At 49.6% G+C, this 8,449-nt stretch overlaps 1 pseudogene; it reads left to right on the top strand.

Moving 5' to 3' along the window:
* Positions 1-656: 656 nt before the first annotated feature.
* Positions 657-6,019, top strand: LOC119355218 (annotated as a pseudogene).
* The last annotated feature ends 2,430 nt before the right edge of the window (positions 6,020-8,449 follow it).

Genomic DNA, 8,449 nt, shown 5'->3' on the forward strand with positions numbered 1-8,449 from the left:
ATAGCAACTGGCGACACAACAAGACCAATCTTTTGTTGTAGGTACTGCCATTTTTTGTGACGCGGCTTGGAAAATTGAAAGGGACATTGATTCAACACCAGCGGGGCAGAGGAATCATCATCAAAACTGATACCAATCAACACTTCAAACAGTTGCATGTTTCAGCCCTATCTCCACCAGCAGTATCTTCTCTTCAAGCAGAAACTTTTGGCCTGCTTCTAGCGACCATGTTGGCTGAAAAGCTTCGCATACAGGAACCAACTTTTTTCACAGATTTCGTGATATTGGCTTCGAAGGTGACAACTACATCCGTCTTCAACAATGCAGATCATTGGGTCATCAGACCACTTCTTGCAGCTATTCAACAGTCCGCAGTTTTCCATCCAACCAGAATAGCTCATATTAACAGGAGCAAGTGCTTCAATGTTCATCATCAGGCTCAGTTATAGCTCTTAAAATTTAGTCTAGATCTTTAGCTGTTAGGCGCCTCTCTTCAGGTTCATGTCAATGTCCAGGGAGAGATGTTCTCCCATTGTTCAGGGTGAGTCCCTTCACACTTCTCTCTGTAAATGTTGCTAGATGAATAATAAAATCTTTTAATGTTCAGAAAAAAGAAAACGCCGTGAAAATAACCGAAATCTTCCTATCCGTCTCGGCTCCGGCCCGAAGGTCCGATCCGCTCTGCGATTCGGAAACCGCTTCCCCGGGGTACTACACCTATATAGCGCCACGCGTGGCGCACCCAGGACGGCGCGGAAGAAACGGGACTCGAGAAACAAGTGGAGTAAAGCAGTGGCGCAAGGGAGAAGGCAGAACAGATTGCTTGTGGGATTCGCCGGCGAGTTCGATCGACGAGGGAGACGGAGTCACGGAGGGCAGTCTGATCGGTGCGGTGATGGGGGCAAGGGAGCCGGTGGCGATGGAGATACCGGTGGAGGAGGGGGCGGCGGCGAGGGTGCCGCCGCGGATCAGGAGGAGGCTGCTCGAGGGCAGGACCAGCGGCGGCGGCGGCCCTGCCAGCGCCGAGGAAATCGAGGCCAAGCTCAAGGAGGCCGACCACCGTAGGCAGGTAGGTGTCCCTGTCGGATACCTTTAGTTTCCTACATTTATCTTTCGCTTTTCCCCTTCTTCCTCCTCACGGTCGATTGCGAAGTCGGGGGCGTGAAGTGTGAATTCGAAGTGTTGAGGACTGCTTTCTTTCTATGCACTACTGTTATCCTCGTCTTGTCTCGTCGGTGGTTCCCATCCTTACTGGTGAAAGATAGTTGCGTTTCCTGCTGCTGAAGTGCTATTATTATTTTTATTCTACAGAAGTGGTATTGTTCCTGGAAGATTTTACAGTATATTTAGACGGTCTATAAGTATAAGTATGTGAAATAATAGTGAAAGCTGCGGGTATGTGAAAGAATTCCTTTGTTTGAGCCTGTTCGTCGGGGAGTCCAAATAACATTCTTTGGGAATAGCGGTAGGTAGTCGTGAGCTGAAGTTGGTCTCACGGGTGACACGAATTGCTTTTCTATTGGATTTTGCCGCGTTTTTTTTTCTTTCCTAGTTTGGGGTTTTCCGGTGTTTGATTGAAGCGTTTTCCCTCTATTGAAAAAGGTCTCAATTTTATCTGCAGTTCGGTGAAAACGTAAACAGGGACAATTAGAGTAATTACAGTAACTAACTATTGCCTGTAGAAAAGTTAAAAAATAACAAATAATAAAGGTGAAGTTATTGTAGGCTGTAACTGCTTAAGTTAACCATTGATTTCAGGTTGTTTCGGTGGTAGGAAAATTATGGTAGTTTGGTAGGATAGTTTGCTTTCATCATCGACCACTTGGTCTGGCTTAGAAGTAACTTACCTTGCACTTGTACTGCTGAAATTTTAGTTGCAACTTCTGTAGTCTGTTGGTTGATGTAATCCTCGTAGGGGGCTATAGAAACAACTAATGTTCTTTTGGTTAAAAGAAAGTTGGAAATGAATTATCAAATTAACTCATGTTCAATTGTCCCTCCTCAGCAATTCTACGATTGGTTATCCTGCAAAGCAAGGAAGAAGCCACGGAGCCCATCGTGCTCATCTCAAGAGGAAGATTACGGACAGTGCCTTGAAGCCAAGCTTCAGGCAGCTGAGCAGAAAAGGCTAAGCCTCTTGGCAAAGGCACAGAACCGGTTAGCCAAGTTGGATGAACTCCGACAAGCAGCCAAAAATTGATGTGGAAATGTGGATTGAGAAGGAGAAGGAAGAACTTGAGACTAGAGACTCGTGTTCGGCAGGCAGAGGAAAACCGTATGCGCCTTCTGCATGCAGATATGCAGAGGCGGGCTGCACTAAAGGATAGAACAGAGAGGTCCCTCGTGCAGAAGGCGACATCTGAGAGCAAGTATACAGAGCGGGTGCGATCTGCTATCCTGGAAAAGCGTGCTGCTGCTGAGAAGAAACGGCTGGCGTTGTTGGAAGCTGAGAAGAGGAAGGCTCATGCATATTCAACAAGCAGCCATGACTGTAAGCAGCCAGAGAGAAGCAGAGAGGATTAAATTGAAAGAACATCTTGAAAGCAAACTTCAGAGGGTATGTGTTGCCATACATACGCTGATTATAGTCTTAGTTTTAATGTTCTGCTTCTTATCTGATTTGTTATCTTATTTGAACAGGCCAAGAGGAAGAGAGCTGAGTATTTGAAGCAGCGAGGAGGTCCATGCAGTTCTGCTCATGCCGACTACATCAAGCATGCAGATTTTCTTTCAAGAAAGCTTGCAAGGTATTACTACCATGCAATAAATTATTTGAATAAACTATTTGGTTGTATTTGCACGTTCGAGTTAATTGAAGTTTTCTTCTCATATACTGTAGGCACTGGAGAAGTTTTGTGAAGTCCAGGAAGACAACACTTGCCTTATCTCAAGCTTATGATGCTTTGGGAATTAATGAAAAATCTGTGAAGTCAATGCCATTTGAGGAATTAGCTATGCTGATGGGATCTCCCACAGCTCTTGAGGCTACTAAGGCATTACTTGACAGGTTCGAGAGGCAAGTTCATCATCTGCAGAAAATATTGACCATCTGCTGAAACGCCTTGTGACTCCAAAGAGGAAGGTACCTCCGAGTAGAGACGGAAGAACAAGGGTTGCAGCAAAAAGGCCAGCCAGAACTTCTGAAACAAGCAGGTTGTCCAGATATTCACTGAGGGTGGCACTCTGTGCTTACATGATCCTGGCTCATCCTAGTGCTGTTTTAAGTGGAGATGGTGAGCAAGAGAAACTACTCATGGAGTCAGCAGCAAACTTTGTCAGGGAGTTTGAGCTGTTCGTTAAGACATTACTCGAGGGACCGGGAAGAGCCTCAAGGCAGCCATCTCTTGATGCTACTGAATCATCTAGTTGCCAGAAGTCTTATGATGTTGCCGGTCAAAGTAAATTCAAGACTCGGCTGGTTAATTTTGACAAAGCTTGGTGCACCTACCTTTACAGATTTGTGGTGTGGAAAGTAAAAGATGCAAGATCATTAGAAGGTGATCTTGTTAGGGCTGCATGCAAGCTTGAGCTGTCAATGATGCAAACATGCAAGTTAACTGCCGACGGGCGGTCACACAACCTCACCCATGATATGAAGGCCATTCAGAAGCAGGTTTCTGACGATCGCAAACTCCTAAGGGAGAAGGTTCAGCATCTGAGTGGTGATGCAGGGATTGAGCGGATGGACTCTGCTCTCTCAGATGCAAGGTCAAAGTTCTTTGAAGCAAAAGAGAATGGAAGTCCATTGGCGACACCTGTTGCAAATGTATCTACTCCTCTGAGCATTAATTCATCTGGAAAGCTCCCACCTTATGAGGTTAATGTTAGTTCCGAAACAGCATCAAGCAGCACATCACCAGTGAATCTGCCTACAGAGAATGAGCAGATGCTCAATGAGATGCTTCATGAGGACGGTGGTGCGATTGCTGGCAATTCTAATGATGCCCGCACCATCAAGAAGGATTTCCAAGACAAAGTGAGGGAAACAATGGAGAAAGCTTTCTGGGATGTGGTTACTGACTCAATGAGACGAGACAAACCTGACTACAGCCAACTGATCAACCTGGTAAAGGAAGTGAGGGATTCGTTGCACGACTTGGCTCCCAAGGGATGGAAGGAGGAAATCTATGAGAACATTGACCTCGAAATTTTGTCCCAGGTAAGATCCCAGTGTTATGCATACAGAAATTTGTCATCGAATTGCTTCTTTTTTCTTATTCATGAAATATTGACATAATTTTGTTCCTGTACAAATAAAGGTACTCGAGTCAGGCTCCCAGGACACCCAATATCTGGGGCAGATTTTGCAGTACTCTCTGGATATGGTCAGAAAACTGTCTGCTGCTGCAAAGGATGACGAGATGAAGGCAAGTCATGACAAATTATTGAGCGAGTTGGCTGCAAGTTCTGAAGATAATGATAATGCAATCAGCTCATTTGTCATTGCTGTCATCAAGGGTCTGCGTTTCACTCTGGAAGAAATAAAGGTGTGTTGAGCGTGTTAATAATTTAAACTTGTCCTATAATTAACTGCAATTGTTTTTCTGCAGTGGAATTCTAACATTTTCCTTTTTATAAACAGCAACTGCAAGTAGAAGTGAGCAAGGCATATGTTCAGCTGATGCAACCGACGATAAAAGGCTCGGCTGGAGTGGAGTACCTGCAGAAGGCTTTCGGCGATCGCTATGGACCTCCTGCTAATGTGTCAGCTTCTCTCCCTGTAACTCTGCAGTGGATTTCAGCATCAAAGAGCATCGTGGACGCAGAATGGAGGGAACATCTGGGCTCCCTTTCAGTTCTGCCAGCAGCAAATCATGTAAGTTTCTAACTATGCAGAGTCTTAATAGCATCAGTAGCATAGCGGCATTCTATTTTTATCTGGTTCCTGACACTAGTTTAATCCTTTGTGGCAGGCTCAGCCCCTTGTTACAGTGCTCCGAGCTGGCCATGGAGCTCGAACAGCTGCTGTACCTTCAGCAGGCAGTTCAGGTTTACCTGAGTGCAAGGGAGAAAAGGTTGACAAGCTTGTGAGGGTTGGCTTGTTGCAGCTTATCAGTGGTATGGAGGGCTTGCAATTGCAGTCAACTCCTGAGAGCTTCCACCTTAACTTTCTGAGATTGAGGACCGTGCAGGGCCAATTTCAAGAAGTGATTGTAATTTCTACGAGGTAAACAACCAACTACTTTTAATAATTTTAGCCTAGCCTGCAGGACGAAATGTTTCATTGTGTGCTAACTGAACCTACTGTTTGTGCAGCATGCTCGTCCTGCGTCAAGTCCTGATGAGTGAGAATTCTAAGATCACTCCTCCGGAGCTGGAGACTGTCATCTCAGAACTCTTCGGCGCTCTGGTGAAGCTGCTGGATAACTCCCCCGAAGCAGGCACTGAAGAGATCGTGGAGGCGATGATGAGCGCGTCGGCCTCAGCCGGCTCTTTGTCGGACGCCAAGATTCAGGCCAGGAGGCAGATAATAACCCGGGTGGTCCTCAAGAGCCTCCAAGCGGACGACGTCGTCTTCAAGAAGGTCTCCCGGGCGGTCCACTGCGCCTTCCGTGGCGTCGTCCTCAGTGGCAGCGGCGCCAAGGGCCAGAAGCTGGCGGATGCGGCCCTGCGCCGTGTCGGCGCAGGGAAGCTCGCTGACCGTGTGGTGAAGGCGGCTGAAGTGCTCATCAGGGTGGCCACGGTCTCGGAGAAGGTCCACGGCCCGTGGTACAAAGCGCTCGCCTGAATGTGAATATAGCTTTACTTTGGTTGGTTCTGTGAATACACACGTTGGGTCGGTTGTAAATTCTTGTCCCGCTGGATGAGGTGGGAAGAAGTCATTGTACAGAAATTAATTACTACAGGGTACAGAAATTAGTAGTTCAGGATGTTAAAAATTCTTGGTGTAGGGCAAAAATCAGCTCCAGAATTTAGTCAGTCAGGGCCCGGAGATGCTAAATGGCACCTGGTGATAGATAGAACTCAATAATGTGATTATTAGTTGTCTATATGATGTAAATATACTTCGTTTGTTTGAGCAGTTGGATGTTAAACTCTTGAATCACTGGTTCTGAAAAGGAGTTATTAGTTATACATAATCACGTCATATGGGTTGATCTGTTAAAGGCTCAAAAGGCTAGCTCTTTGCTTCAGAACAAACCTCAAGGCTGGATAAAAAGCCCTGACCAAATTCATGAGACCCAAAGTAATCAGGAATTCAGGAGTAAAACTCCCAAGGTTTCTTATCCGGGCAATTTGCCACAGAGTGACCATGACCACAGCAATCTCACACTTCAAAGGAGTGGATAAAAATGGCAGGACAACACTATTTTTGTGTGCATCACCAGCCAACAATGTCTCTGCTTCATTACTCTCTGATTTTGGGAGAAATTTGCCTAGGGGGCAATGCAGGAATAGAATGACGGTCACCACGAAGCGAGGACTTACTTGCAGTGTGCTTGCACCGCAGGAAACGGTGTGTATGCCGACGGCTTTTGGCCATTGGCAAAGGCCCCAAAACCGTCGGCATACAGCCCTCGGTAAAGCCCGGATGGCTGTCGGCATAGAAACATATACCGACGGTTTTCTCGAGCCACCGTTTCTCGTCAGCTACGGCACTGCCGTTTGGACACATGCTAGCAACAGCGTGCGCCATGAGGCAAACCTATGCCTCCAAGCTTTGCCGTCGTCATAGCTATGCCACGTGTCGTTGCCTGCGGTGCTCCTGGTGGTCATCTATGCCAACGGCATTGTAATAAATAAATATTTCAAAGTGAATTACAAGTGGATAATACAAATTAATTATACAAGACTTACAGCCTATTATGAATTATGTTGGAAAAGGCAGTGCCTCGGAGATGCTTAGTGGTAGAAACTAGGGTTCTACCCGGTCTAGGGCGTAGCCTGTAAGGGGAGGAGGGAGGAGGGAGGAGGAGATTGCGCGGCGGCCGGCGGCTAGGCGTCGTCCTTGCGGCTGGTGCGACGGCGGCGGACGCAAGAGGCGGCTAGGGTTTAGGTCTCCTGGCTCCCTAAGGGAAGCCGAGCAAATATTGATTGCTTCTTGCTTGATTAGATTGATGCATCTCCTCTCCTTATATAGAGAGGTTAACTTGACTTCTAAGCAAACGATCCTAATATGATAAGATAGTTGGGCTAAGCCCCTAATTAAAATACTTGGGCCATAACCCACTGGGCTAAGCCCCTATGCCAGTCATAACACTTCTCCCCGCCTGCACAAACAGCTCGTCCTCGAGCTGTAAGGTGGGGAAGCGCTTGCTGAACTCCTCGATGTGATCAACCAGCGTCAAACACCTTCGCGACAGCTGGGGCGGCAAGATCGGCGGCGACGGCGTCCTCCGGAATGTAGTCTGCAACCTCCAGGTAGAAGAGTCACGGGCAGGCGTAGCCGGGTGTGTAGGGCTCGTCGCAGTTGAAGCACAACCCTTGGCGGCGACGCTCGAGTAGCTCGGCCGAGGTGAGCCGGCGGAACGGGCACGCCGCGGTCGCGGCGAGGGGTGCCGCGGAAGCCTGAGCAGGCCGACCCTGAGCGGGATCTGGCCAGGGTAGCGACCCAGTGGCCCGAGACGGTGACTCCTGTTGGACGGCCACCGCGCGACGCTTGAACGCGCGGGCGTAGTACATGGCCGTCTGGATATCTTGGGGTCCCCGAACCTCCACGTCCACGCGAATGTGATCCAGAAGTCCACCGACAAAGAGGTCGGCCCGCTGCTGCGCCGTCACGCCCGACGCGTGGCATGCCAGGGCCTAGAAACGGCCGGCAAAGTCCTGAACCGTGGAGGTGAAGGAAAGGCGGCCTAGCTTCACCAGGCGGCTCCCGCGGATCGGGGGCCTAAAACGAAGGAGGCAGAGCTCGCGGAAGCACTCCCAAGGGGGCATGCTGCCCTCGTCCTGCTCGAGGGCGTAGTACCAGGTCTGTGCCGCGCCGCGGAGGTGGTAAGAGGTGAGCCAGGTGCGCTCCGAGGCGAGGGTGCGCTGCCCGTGAAAGAACTGGTCACACTGGTTGAGCCAGTTGAGGGGGTCCTCCGTGCTGTCATAGGTGGCGAAGTCGATCTTGGCGAACCGCGGCAGTGTCTGGGTCGGAGCGCCGTGTCGAGCTGGCTCGGAGGTGCGGAGTAGCGAGGCGGGTGGCGCCTGGTCGGAGTACTCCGGGTAAGGACCCGCGGAGCTGGATGGCCCGCCGAACTACAGAAACGGGGTCGGCTGCTCCAAAGCCGTGGTGTAGACCGGCGATGGCGAAGACCCAGCCGCCCAAGCTGGTAGTGGCGACGGGGAGGCCGGAAACCGGACCTGATGTATCGGAAGGCCGGCCGGTGAGGACGCCCCTGAGCTGGGCAGAGGTGGCGCCGGTGGTTGCAGCGTCGGCTGTGGAGGGTGGGCTGGTGCGTCGGTTGCCACGAGGGAAGGCGGCTGTAGATGCCAGAGGGGAGCCGCAGCTGGCGGCGGCGGC

Source organism: Triticum dicoccoides, chromosome 2A (genome assembly GCF_002162155.2).
Source record: "Triticum dicoccoides isolate Atlit2015 ecotype Zavitan chromosome 2A, WEW_v2.0, whole genome shotgun sequence".
Classification (NCBI taxonomy): domain Eukaryota; kingdom Viridiplantae; phylum Streptophyta; class Magnoliopsida; order Poales; family Poaceae; genus Triticum; species Triticum dicoccoides.